The 14,203-nt window shown below is 43.1% G+C and overlaps 1 protein-coding gene across 3 annotated transcripts in view; it reads right to left on the bottom strand.

Moving 5' to 3' along the window:
* Positions 1-14,203, bottom strand: part of FYN (FYN proto-oncogene, Src family tyrosine kinase) — a 137,884-nt gene that overhangs the window by 46,966 nt on the left and 76,715 nt on the right. For 2 of the 3 annotated variants that reach the window (XM_050972274.1, XM_050972276.1), the window contains exon 3: positions 5,235-5,369. The exons of the other annotated variant lie outside the window; for it this stretch is intronic. The gene's annotated coding sequence lies outside the window, so the exon portion shown is untranslated. The remainder of the gene's footprint in view (positions 1-5,234; positions 5,370-14,203) is intronic. 3 annotated transcript variants of the gene reach the window in all.

The following is a 14,203-nucleotide window of genomic DNA, read 5'->3' as shown; positions in this document are numbered from 1 at the left end:
CCATCACTGAGTGACTGGGGACACAGCCCTGGAAACAGCAGCTTCCTGACACTGCAGAGAAGGTTTAAGTTGTAACACATGCTTGCAAAGCCTGGCCCTGTGCCTGCCTTCCCTCTCTGCCCCTTTGGGACCAGAACTAAAAGACACTTATGAAGAATGAAGGTCTGGGCTTCACCTTGCCTGTTTAATTTCAGCCAGCCTCGGGGGTCAGGAGCAGGGAAGAGGAGGTGCATGTGGAAGAGCTTCACTGAGCTCCAAGATGAGCCTTGGCTTCTGCCAGAGGCTGTGAGCCCAGCTGTCCATGGGGCAGGGCGAGTGGTTACTCAGGGCCAGGAAGGAAGAGCGATGAATGTCCTGGTCCCCCTCTGGCAAGAGATTTACTACAACCCAGACAATCTGTTTATTATCCATCTAGCTATATGATCTATTTATCACAAGTTAGAGAGGAAAAGGGAAGTCAGCGTTCCAGCTGGGCAGGAGGAACAATAACCACGTCCATGTGTCCTTTGAGGGTCAGTGGTGGTGGTGGGACTGGCTGGCAGCTGTCTGCTGGGGACGTCACCTGGCAAGGCCACAGGAAGCTGCATTACCACAATGCTTTTAGAGCAGCCCTAATCAAAAGCTCCACAGTGCAAGAAGAGAAGATAAACCCTCCAAACTGCCCATGAAAGGACACGTCTCCACCCTTTTGGCTTTGTGCAGCTTCTTTGCCAGCTAAGTCTGCGAATGTCAGGGCCTCATCTTTTTCAAAAACCAGTGAATTCTCTTCCACTCCCTGATATACATCCCTTTCAGCAAAACCAAACCAGGACAAAACACAAGAAGCAATTAAAGGCTCACGCTGCAATCTCTTAAAGTTACAGTAACTGAGTTTTGCCTTGTACTGTCTCAGGGCTTTTATTACTTTGAAAAAAAAATGCCCTAGAAAAACGCAGTAGTTCTGAGGAAGGGTTCTTCTGTTTTTTTTTTTTTTTTTTTCTTTTCCCACTAACCTCCAAACTTCACTTGTAATATAAAAGAAAAAGTCTTATATGTAACTAACTTCAGAGGGAAGGCCCTCAGGTTTTACTCTCATGAACTGAACAGCAAGTCAGACTCAAAACTGCACATAGGATTTCTTTTATGCTTAAAATGTGTTAAAAGAATCTTTGAAATTAAGAACTAATGGCAGCACCTACACACAGTAAACACACTAAGCAGAGTTAACCCCCACAAAGGACAGATCTATCCCTGGTTCTGAGAGAACACCATGTAAATTCAATGGTGTGATTTCCAGCTACATTCCTCCTTCATCAGGCTGCTTGTGGTAGCCCTATTCATGAGCAGAGAGAAGTGGGGGGGTGGATGGTCTGCATAAGCATTTTGAGCTAACGCACCTAAATTTTGAAGTGCCTTTTAAGTGTGTAAATTAGAAAACCTATAGCAAGAGAACAACTGCTGCAAATGCAAGAATAATTTTGTCTTGGAAAGAGAAGAAATAAAACAGTGTCTCCACTGATTTCCTCTTTCTTTTTTCCCATTAGGAGTACAGAAAGATGATTGCAGGTTGATTCACACTGTTCTGATTTTTTTCTTTCAATTCTTATTTTTAGATTCTACCCAGGATTAATGGGTGTTCATCTGACCCACAGTATGGGAGCAGTGCAGAGCAGAGTGCCAAATGTGAATCAGGATGGGAAGGGAAAGAAGGGGAAAAAGAAAAAAGTCACAGTAAAGAAGTTCTGCTTGTTTGCCACTGTGGACTGTGAAAGAGGCATAGAAAAAGATTTTTCTCTCAAAAAACCCACTCACTGTTCCTCCCCATCCCCCTTCACTCATGCAGGAATGAAACTAACCCCTTCTCTGCCTTGTCTGATTTCTGTCTTGTTACTGAAGAACTTGGAGGATGTGACAGCAAGAAAAAGGGAGCAAGCTGAGTCTCAAATCAGGGGACTTACTTTGAAACCCTTCCAGACACCATTCCCTCCTGAAGGGGCTCTCATTTCTTCTAGGTTGCTACTGCTAACATTTTAATAGAGTTATTTAAATCCCTTATTTGTCCAATTACACCGGGGGAAAAAAACTCTTCTTCCTAAACATGAGAAAATACTTGCCTGTGGCCAGCCCACAAAGAAACCCCCAGCTTTCTCACCATCACCGTAGCTGGCTTCATCTACAACAGCAAAGATGCTGACAGGCAGGGTCCCCAAACTGGGTGGCAAACACGCTGTGATAAAGGCAGTGAGTGCTGAGAGTACTGACTGCACCAGCAGTGGGGACACACAGAAACACTGCCTATGCTCACACACCCACAGGAAAGTTCTCTAGGGAGACCTGTTCTCTCAAACCCAGCTGTTGCCACCGTGGTTTCAGTGTATGACAGCAGCCTACTGCTAGATGACACCTTAGGTAAGTTCACTGTGTCTGGACAAGGTTCAGTTTCTCCACAGCACCCCAAACCTTGCTGGGTGTGCTTCAGCTTTGTGAGCACATCAACATTGATAACTCACCCATGTTTAAGTTATTGCTGAGCAGTGCTCACAAACCATCAAGAGCTTCTTTGTTTCTCACTCTGCCACTGCAGCAGGTAGGCAGGGGGAGGTTTGGGAAGGGACAGAGCTAGGGAAGCTGAACCCAACTAACCAAAGGTGTATTCTACATGCTCAGTGTGTGAGGAAGAGTCCACAGAGGTTTCTCTATTTCTGTGTATTTAAAACAAAAAGTCAAAACTGGGTGGTAATCTGAAACAGACAGGGAAGGTTTCACTGAAAATGACTCTGTGAAATACACAACTCCTGACAATTCAGGAGATCTGGAGATCTTGTCTGGAGTTCCTCCCTGTTTCCTAGCACAAGGAGACACATGTCAGATTTGTGGATTGTGTTGTAAAGGGAAAAGGACCTCTTGGTAGGGAACAAATTGACACTCTAAGCCAGGCTGGCTGGTAGGGTCAGGTCAAATAAGCAACCACAAGCACATTTAGCACAAACTGGATATGGAGGAGAACATCAACCAGAGCAAAGGCTGTGAGAAGATGACCTTTTTCAGTTGCTTATATGCTAATTACAGGATTCTGAAAAAAAATGGATAAACCCTCTGCCTATGCAAAATAGTACTCTTGAAAAATCATAGCTATATTTAGACTATTATATTATTAACAGAAACAGCTGTAGCAAATTTAAAAAATCCAAATGGAAGAGGGTGGTACCAGGCAATATGTGTCACAAATGATATTTGAGTGACTGACAACTAGGAAATAAATAATCTTGGAGAGTTACAGGGATGATGAACTTGTTCAACACTTATGTACAAGAACTCTGGAGACCTTATGTCACTAGCACTAACACAGGCCTGTCCTTTCCAAAGGGCTACAAATGACAAGTTGCTAACCCCTAAATTCAAAAAAGGATTGGCCTTCCTAACCTTGTGAAATTAAGTCTCGCCAATGAGTCATCAACAGCATTGGTCTCGCAGCACCAAAGGGGACAGGAGCAGCTCACAGCACAATCACCACAGGGTGAAGAGCTGAGCTCCACCACACACGAGCTAAACCCCACAGTGGTCACACCTGAACTGCCTGTGAGTCACATGTGGGTTAGCAGGGGAGCCAGAGCATCCCTGCTCGAGATTTGTCTCAGTAGAGAGGAAATGGTCACAAACCAGAAGGTTACTGGTTGTTTAGACTGAAAAGGACCAACACTTCCTGTGCAAATAGTTAACATTGTCTGCAGTCAAATCCAGACCCGAATTTTATGCAATATGTGAGCTTACGCTCTTTATAGATCCATAAATTAAAATCCTAGTGCATGCTTTCTGAGAAGCAGCTTCACAAAACTGGAGTGAATGGGAGTCAAATCAGGCTGAAGGCAGAACATACAGAAAGTTGCTGACATCTGCAAGCAGTTTAAGACATTTCCTAAATGCCTACAGTGTTACAAGCATGGAAATGGGTTAGATAAAAATAACACAAAACAAAAAAAACCCAACAGCTGGGTTTATCAGGGAAGTGAAAAAACATATAAAATGTTATATAGAAAACTGGTACACGAAAGGGGAAAAAGGAAGAGATAATAAATAGCAAAAATGCTAAAATAAAGATTATGTACAGGAATCAAGAAGGTATTAGAAAAAAAAATAAAGGCACATAAAATCAGAGATACATTTAAAATTTTTTAAAGCATATTATGAAAGATGAATCCCAAACAATAAAAATTGTAGAAGCATTCATTACGATATGACAGCAGCAGAAGTTATTCAGTAAATGTTTCCGATTAGCACACAGGTAAAAGGCTGGATGATCTGTTTATGATGATGATAATGAAATAGCTTCCCACCACAGCAGCCCCTGGAGAGGAGATGTTAAGCAGCAGATAAATGATTCTGGGTGATTCAGAATAGCTGCTAGAAATAAACTTGTCTCAAAAGGTTTAGAGAGGTAGCCTTGGAGCTGCTACTGCATCTAAAGCAGTTTTTGGCCCTTGGGGAAGGACCAAGGACAGGAAGAAGGCTCATACTGGGCTACTATTTGAGAAGGGTAGAAAGTAATTACAGGCCAGTTGGATGAGTCTTCAGTATTTTGCAGAAGATAGAACAACCAGCATCGGCCTCAATTAAAAACTTTGTTCAAAGCTCTGTAATTAAAGTCAATTAACTTGGCTTTAAGGAAAATAGATCCTGTCAAACTAATTTGATGTAATTTCTTGCAAAAATTACAAGTACACTTGATGAAGGCAGCATCGTTAACAGTATTACAAACCTAAGCCATTTGTCTAGTTCTGTAGAATATGAATGCTTTGAAGCCTACATGGAATGTGTCCATCTGTATAGGGAGAGCAGGACTCCATTGGTGGAGAGCACTGCATAAGATCAGGCTAAAACCATGAACCTGTTTTATACTGGAGGCACTTTTGAGCCCACAGTCAGATTAGAAGTATTAAAAAGCTGCTAAATTAAGGAAACCAAAGTGTAACTGTGAACTGGAAACTATTTATTAGCAAACAAATGGGTTCCTGTTGGATTCCACAGGCATTGGTGATCATCCCTTCACTATTTAATAGCCTTACCAGTGACCTGGATTAAAGTTAAGTCATTGTGGTTAGACATGAGACTAGGAATGGCAGAAAACAAACCACAAAAGAGCAAGCCTGACACAGAGCAACTGGGGTCTGTAGAAAGATGGGAGAAACCAGTTTAGGTGCTAATATGGCCAAGCACAAAGTTGCCTCATGAGAATGAAGAATCCAGGCCATACTTACAGGATGAGAGGGAGAGAGAGGACTCTATCCTCCGAAGCAGAGACTGAATGTGAGACCCGGGGTCCTGGGAAGCAATCAGCTCGACATGAATTCCCCACGCAAGGCTGTGGCCAAAAGGGCTAATGTGAGCCTCAGCTGTACAAACAAATGAAAATCAAAAGATGAGTAGGTAGGTTACGGTGATACCACGTTCGGTTCTTGTTCCTCTGCTCCGTGAATAACGCATCGGGTTCTGCTGCTCCATTTTACAAAAAAACTGTTGGAAAAACTGGCAGAGTGTTCAAGGAAGAGAAATTAAATAACTGAAGACACTGAGCTACAGGAGGCTTCTTTATAAACAAAAATCTTAGAGGGAGTTTTGCTATTTTGTTCATGGTACAGCAGTATTCTTACCCTGAATAAATTTGATAACAGCAGACTCTGATCCAGCAAAGGAAGAAATTACATCGGGACTGAAAATTATTCCAATCCAGGCTGTGAACAAACAAGTTTGTTCTGCTTGTTCAGCAACAATGTGTTATAGCAAATTGACCAGTAATTAACCCTTTGCACCACAGGTTTTGAGGTACTGCCCACCTCTGCAAAGTTGAGAAGGTAACCATGCTTGATTCAAAAAGGATGCGTGCCCACGTGGCTTGGGTAAATTGCTACAAACCAGGAGCTCCTGCAGGTGAGCTGAGTGGTCACTGCACCACACTGTGCTCTGTGCTGCCAGGAAGAAACACTCTTTCTCCTTGCAGGGTATTAATCCCAGCAGCCTTCCTGCTCACAGCTTACAAAACACCTCTGGGGAAACCCCAGGCTTTGGGGATGAGGTGCCATTTAAGTACGGATGACACCCAACTGTCCATCTTCTGCAGGATCTGCAGGCATCCCCTCTCAATTCCCAAGACCTGGCTGCATACAAAACCTCACTGTACAAAGCTCCTCACACTGAGATGCCAAGGAAACCACTTTCAGGAAACTGATGGGTGTTGTTACAACTCTGCCACTGAGAAAAAAGCACCGGTGACTCCTTGTTTCAGCAATTCACTTCATCTGCTGCGTGCCAATGGGACCCTGTCCCAGGGATCTGGCTGGGATCTCATCCCAGCAGCACCTGGCCACAGAAGGTGACCTCAGAGAATTATGCTGAGGAAAAGAGTCCTCCTCCATACCTCACTGGTATTTCCTCTCCCAAATTCACCCTTTTAGGATGAATTGGTGGACGAGCTACCTTCTTCATGGAAATCCTTTACGCAGAACGAATGGATGTGAGCACTACTCCTGCAGGAACCTCCCAGGTCACTTCAGGGCATCTACCTGTCTTCTCCTTCCCTTTCTGCATGCTGAGGGAACTGGGTGCTGCCAAGAAAGCTTCTGGCTATCTGTCCCAAGGCTGCGGTTGGGCATTTGGGTTCCTGAGGACCATGTGTTCAGCTGGGGGGCCCTGGTGACTGAATTTGCTTCATCTCACAGCCTGCCAATATTTAAATTTGGTGTTTTTTAAGGAGGCAGCACAGGCTTTTGTGCATGCTGTCTGTCTTAACCTGGGCCTTTGGCCAGAAAGTATTAATCCTATCAATGTGCAGGAGTGGGAAGGCTGGAAGTGTTTGATTTGTGCCAGTTGCTGGCGTCATCTTATTTTAAGCTTCTGGAATGAACCCATTTATGACTGAATGCTGCAGTGTAAATTCTGCAAATAAAACAGATAAAATAGTCTCAATTACTTGAACTCGGGACTAGTTCACATATGCCACTCGAGAGATTTAGAAGGCGTTATTTCATACAAACATCTAATTAAATTTAATTATGGTTCTACAGTTATTTTTAGGTTCAACAGGTGGAAAAAAAAGTGTTTTTCAAACTTTTGGTTATGCTCAGTAAGTGATGCCTGCTAAAACACAGCATGCACAGCATAGTAAAATCTTGGTCATATGTCACAAACATAAAAGAAAGATCCTGTCTTCAGTAAACACGTAGTGCAAAGCTTCTGCAGAGTGAATCACAGCAAGAAAGTTTGTAAAAATTTTAGGGAGGAAAAAGGCCTGTCCAAGTGTGGTGTGTGTGTACGTGTATGTGTACATGCTTTCACACACACCCCGCTGCTTCAGCTCTGCTATATCCAGCATTCCTATCAACAGTTCCTGTCAACAGTCAGCTCAAAACTCTCATTGGCAACTCCTCAGTCACTAACAGAGCAGAAATTTAGGGAAGGCTGACCAAGGACAAGGTTTCAGAGCTACTAATAAAACATGAATCAGAGCCTGCAAAAGTACAGTTTGACTTGTGCATTTTTGCATCTTTATACTTTCTGTCCTCCTGGATACATTTTCCCCCCCTCTCCCTCTGGCACAACCCCAGCTACATCCTACAGTATGAGGATATTCTGTTAAGCACACATGCAACTGTGTTTTTAAAACTTGTAAAGGCTTCTGTCAAAAGATGTACCAAGGATCACATAAGCCAGACTCCAGAAACAGAATTTTACAGATGAAGTAACTGTGATAATCTTCCTAACTATAAACTATAAAAACTACATAGGAGTAAAGAGCTTTAAGTCATGGATTCAAAATGATCTTTTTTTGAAATATTGCAAAATAAATCAGAGGCAAGGCTTTTCCTTTTATTATAGACAGGCAGACACAGAATTAAATAGGAGAATGTGAAACTAACCACCCCATCTGCCTTTGTAATTCACCCAGACTAGACACAGAAATGCTATGGAATTTAATGCAATGAACCCCAGAAGTGTCACTTTCACAAATCTCAAGAGGCATCATTGACCTGAGGCTGGCTGCATTTTCTGCCCCAATTCCAGTTTAATGTATTCCAGTCTGACCCTCAAGCGACAGTGCTGCTGGAGAACACGCTAAGGAACAAATGCAGGCAATTGCTTTGACATAATTCTTTTGGACGCAGGCAGATCGAATGTGCTGATGTCTACAGAGACCAGAAGAGGGTTTTATCCAATCTCCTTTCCTCACTGAAGAAAACAATGAGAGGAAACAAAGCACAACCCAAACCCCAGCCAAACAACATGCCCACCTCCCAGCAGCAATACTGATACATGCTAACAAAGGGAGAAGCAAGGAAAATGTTCCTAAAGTAGCATTTGTATGTATGCACAGCATTTCATCCATAGCTTAAATTTACACGACTTGTGTACATCATTGGCTCTTTGCACATAACATGCATGAAACATCTGTCCTATAGGAAGTATTAATTTAAAACCCCAGGAACAGCCTAATGCAGTCCTTTATGGCCACAGTACATTCAAAAGAGTTCCTAACATAGTTCCCTCTTCTTAATGTAAAGCACTCTTCTTCCCTTTCTCACATGCTTCTAAAATTTAGGGGGCTGCATGGACCTGCTCTCAATATAATTGTCAGGACTATACCTTCCTGCCTTGCCACTCACTTAAATATCCAAGCTCTAGCATGCTCTGGGGCTGCATAGTTTGAAGTCAGAGAACATTGAGACAACACTGACTTTTTTCTGCACAGGGACACCAAGAATTCTGAGAAGCTGGGGATATTTTTTCCATAAGAAAGATGAATTATGGTAGGAAACCAGATCAAGGATTCCACAATGTCTATCCTGAGAATAAAAGACTGAGCTAAAGATTTTCTTCTCTACCTGGTGATGCTGCTCCTGAAATGACTTCTGTAAAAAGAGGAAGACCCACACATCAATGATACAGTTTTTCAGAACTCACCAGGGAAAATACCGGGGTTGAACGTGGCTGGTCCCTCAACTTTATACAATAAAAACCAAACGAAAAAGCAGATCACAAGCTCATTTCCTCCTCTCTCTTTAACTGCCTCTCCTAAGAAAGGCTTCCAGCTCTGCTATTTACAGTTTTTCTTTTCTCCCAGTCCTCCAGCTCCTCCCCCATCAGTCCATACAGAAAGATTGTCTGCAATGGTTTAACACAAAAAACAGATGAGATACTTAAGGCTTCCCCTTTCTGTGTGCCTGGAGTGTTTCCAGGAAGAGAAAGTCTTGTGAGGATTCTCACTTTGCTCTTCTGCAGCTACTAGTGTGGGTCACTCTACCACAATAAAAGCCTGCATCTGTTACCTGACCACGACTGAGAGACAGATCAAGATTACCATTTTTAATGGTAACTTTCCGTAGGAAGTGTGGTCTGAGACAAGAGGGGTCATGTGCAACAGCCACTGGAGCTGCTTGATGTGGAACATATAAACCACCCCTAAAGTAGAAGCAGACTTTTGTCCTTTATCTACTGCTGTTTATGTGACCTGCCCCCAGAATGTGGCCACAAGCTGTGGTCCACAGTTTGGCTGAGCATCAGAAGCCGCAGAATCTTTTACTCTGGGCTGGGACCTGCGTAAGCATCACAAGGCTCAGGCAATAAGGATTTTAACCACCAATCACCAGGAATTATATACAATTTAGTCATAAAATCATAGAGTGGTCTGGATTGGAAGGGACCTTGAGGACCATCTTGTTCCAACATTTTGCCATGAGCAGGGACACCTTTCACGAGACCAGATTACTCAAAATCCCACCCATTCTTGCCTTGAACACTTCCAGGCATGGGGCATCCACAACTTCTCTGGGCAACTTGTTCCAGTGCCTCATCACCCTCACAGTAAAGAATTTCTTCCTCATATCTCATCTAAGCCTACCTTGTTCAAGATCTTTATTAATGGCAAAGGCATTGAGATTGAGTGCACTGTCAGCAAGCTTGGGGATGACACCGAGCTGAGTGGTGCCATTGACACGCAGGAGGGAAGGGAAGGGATGTCATCCAGAGGGACCTTGACAGGCTTGAGAGGTGGGACTGTGCAAACCTTGTGAAATTCAACTAGGCCAAGTGCAAAGTCCTGCACCTGGATCAGGGCAATCACCAACATCTTTACAGACTAGGGGAGGAAGGAACTGAAAGAAGCCCTGTGGAGAAGGACTTGGGGGTACAGGAGGATGAAAAATTGGATATGAGCTGGCAACATGGGACTCCAGGCCAGAAAACCAGCTGAATCCTGGGCTGCATCAAAAGCAGTGTGGCCAGCAGGTCAAGGGAGGTGATTCTGTCCTTTTACTTGGCTCTGGTAAGATCCCGCCAGGAGTTCTGCATCCAGCTCTGGGATGCCCAGCACCAGACCTTGGACTTGTTGGAACAGGTCCAAAGGAGGGCCATGAAGATAATTAGAGGGATGGAACACCTCTCCTATGTAGAGAGGCTGAGAGAGTTGGGGTTGTTCAGCATGGAGAGGAGCCCAGGAAGACCTTAGAACACTTTTAAAGGAGGCTTACAAGAAACATGAAGAGAAACTCTTAACCAGGACCTGCAGTGACTTTTAAAAAAAATTCAGTTTTCAACTGAAAAAGGGTAGATTTAAACTGGATATGGGAAGAAATGTCTTACAATGAGGATGGTGAGACACTGGAACAGACTGCCTAGAGAAGTTGCAGGTGTCCTGTTGTTGGAAATGTTTGATGTCAGGTTGGATAGAACTTTGAGTAACATGGTCTAGTGGAGGTGTCCCTGTCCAGGGCAAGAGTGTTGGATTAGATGAACTTTAAAAATTCTTCCAATGCAAACAATTCTGTGATTGGTGCTTCTGTTACTAAACTGGATTCTCACCTTTGTGAACCCTATCACAAAACACAGCTGGTGCAGTTCATGCAGCTGGGACTTAATGGTGCTGCAAGAGAATGTGTGGAATAGGGGTACAAATCCATGCCCCTGTAGACAGACATAAAGGAAGCACATACACTCCAGGATAAAGGCACACGAAGAAGAGGGGATTCAGACCCACATGGTTCTGTCTAAATGCACAGATGATACAAAACAAAAAGCAAGAACCAAATACCTGTACACTGCCATTTGTGTGAAGAGTCAGTCTATTATTTCTTCCACACTCTAAAGCTGTGCTTGTTAGGACGACCACAGCAGTGGTTAGTTATGTAGTTCATGCTCACTATCTTTTCAGAGCATGAGAGATCCAATCATCTGCAGTCTTCCAATACTTCCCTCTAAACCTGCTCCTCTGACTCCAGTTTTCAGCGACAGCAGGTTATTTGTTGTTTGTCTACTGCAGGCTGTTACAATATTTTTACAACAGGAAATGTGTGTTCCATACGTAAGAAGACTACACTTACAAGAAATAATGCAGGAAAGTGATCTAATTTCTCTTCTGCTTCCTTCCTTCTGCAGTGTGCTGCATTGAGATGTTTGTTCCAATACACAGATACCTCTTCAAGGCCAAGATTTTATTTACCCTGATTGTACAAAACAAGCCAGCACTTAAACTGCAACTCAAACACCTCAAGCTGTTGTGCTTCATTCATGTTCATCTAAGTGATTTAGGTAAGTGGGCTTAAATTTCTCTTTTCAAGGTTATTGAGCCTGTCTTATCCATGGCCGGATATTTTTATGTCAGTGCTATAGATTTAAAACTCCTGTGAATAAAGAACACTTTCCAAAGTTGCAAACAGCAGAAAGAACAGGAAGTGTCAATTTGAAGTGAACCTCAATATTGCAGACTGCATTGTAAGAAAATGTCCATTGTGCTGCATTTAGGGAAAAGAGCACAACATCTTCACTAAGCACTGCACCTACCCATGGATGTTACTCAGCTACCACTGCTGAACAAAGACATCTGAGTAACTGCTACACTTCACTTCTCTGCTTTTGGAAAACTAGTTTTTAATTTAAGAAGTCTGAGGTAGCCTTTTAAGAGAAAACTTTAAAGCATTCTCCTATTTATTACTGGGACTGACAATACATGTATACAATAAATTATAAATTGCCACATGCTACTGCCTCCAGTCTGCAAGCTAAAAGCTGGCAAGAGACTCTATACTGCCACAGGGCCAAATCTGCATCAGGCAAGTTGTTGAATTTGGTAAGTTATGAACACCAGCAAATTCACAAGCTGACCAGTCAGTGCTGACTGCTCAATGCCAAAATTCTTGGAAAGGGATAAACAGATGGGTCAGGAAAGGACAGAACTCTGAATAGCTGTAAAAATAACATCTGAGTTCATTTGTTATCTGTCTCTCATGCTGAAAACCATCAGACCATTAAAACTCCCCACTGTATCCTGCATTTTTTGTGAGCTAAGAGGACAAACTCTTTCATATTTACATGTTAGAGAGGAATTTAAAACACAAATGAAATCAAGGGATACTTCCAAAAGTTGTGTTTGTTTTGTATATGATGTCAGTAGTGTATTCTTCTGGCGAGGCACTACTGTCTCTGAAATGCAGGAGATTTCCCTACGGCTGGGCTGGAGCCTCTGCTTTTTGTTTGCATTTGGGCACTTAACCGTCTTCCCCGAAGATGAAGCATGAAAAATGAGGCTCCATGTTTCCTTTTGTATATATTATTTTTTCAGATGCCAGGAGCATAAATACAAGCAAAAGAAAAGGGTCCCAACCTTGTCAGCTTCCCAGAACTATATTTTGTATGCTGGTGCTTTTGTTTTCTTGCAAGTTCAGCACTGCTGTGATGGCAGCACCCTGGATTCCCCCTGCCCCCAACGAGTGATACATATTAGTACATCTGTTTTCTCTGTAAAGTCTTTCTGCATTCTTTGCAGGGCACAGGAAGGATGTGGGCTCCTTTTCACATTCAAATGAGGCAAATTAGCCTTTGCCTGGTTCCTTCAGTATAATGCTTATTTTACATTTAAGCGTGAGAAAAAGGGAGGAAATAAACCCCAATACATTAGGTGGGTTGCATGTTCCATTTTGGTGCAAGCCTTATTTGTGAACTGCTTTCCACAGGACATGATTTCAGGATGATAGTTTAATTAGTTCAACAGTGTAATTATGTAAATGACCAAATAGTCTGCACAAAGAAATAGCTGCCACTGACACATTAAACATGAGAAATAGCTGAAAATGCCAACCTGGATCGGCAGGGTTCAGGCAATCCAGGGCTGACCAACTTGAAAGCAGCACTGCAGGAGAAAATCTGAGTGTTCCAGTGAAAACTAAGTTGAACACAATCCAACAATGCTCCCTTATGGCATGGCAAAGGTGGCCATCAGCTTCCTGGCTTGCATCAGAAAAATCACTTCCAGCAGGTTGAGAAATATGATTCTTCCCCTGTATTCAGCACGGGTTAGACATGACTGGAATGCTGGATTCAGTTTAGGGATCCCTGAAAATTTGGGGCTCCCTTGTACAGAAGAGATATGAACTTAATTGAGCAGATCCAGTAAAAGGGCCACAAAGATGGTAATGATTTTAGACCATCCATCCTATAAGGAAAGGCTGGGAGAGCTGGGACTCTTCAGCCTGGAGAAGAGGAGGCTCTTTTAATATGTATAAATGCCTCATGGAAGGCAGTAAATGTGACAAGGCAGGACCTTGCAGTCGTTTCCAGTAACTGGTGAGGGACACAAATTAAAGTACAGGAAATGCTGTTTGAACATGAAAAAAACCCTCTTGTACTGTGAGGGTGCTGAACACTGGCACAGGTGGCCCAGAGAGGCTGTGGAGTCTCCATTGCTGGAGATATCCCAACCCCACCTGGATATGACTCTGAGACACCAACTTTTAAACTGGCCCTGGTTTGAGCAGAGGGTTGGAATAGATGATTTCCAGACACCCTTTCTAACTGCAGCAGTTTGGGATTCTGCCAGGTCATGTGAAGACCTGCTGCACCTAAAAAAGTCCTCCTCTCACTCCTTTTACAAGATAGAGAAAAATGTAACAATTCAGTAAGGTAACAACAGCATAGCACACACTTTGCAGGGAAAAGATGTGGTTCAGAGTCCCTCTTTTTTATGTCCTGTGCTGCAATCCAAGTGGTAAAGCTAAGAGATGGGATGCAAGGAAAAACCTAACAACTGCTTGGTAAACTGTGCTTTACCCCAGACATTTAGCACTAGGGGGAAATTCTGTGCATGCTCTTTGCACTACAGCAGCTTCTTACACAGACAATGCATCCTATGCACAAGGTAAAACACCCCACATACAGAGAACAGAGGATGAAAGACTCAGGTGCT

This window comes from Serinus canaria, chromosome 3, assembly GCF_022539315.1.
Source record: "Serinus canaria isolate serCan28SL12 chromosome 3, serCan2020, whole genome shotgun sequence".
In the NCBI taxonomy this organism is placed as follows: domain Eukaryota; kingdom Metazoa; phylum Chordata; class Aves; order Passeriformes; family Fringillidae; genus Serinus; species Serinus canaria.
This window is presented reverse-complemented; position numbering and strand designations above follow the sequence as displayed.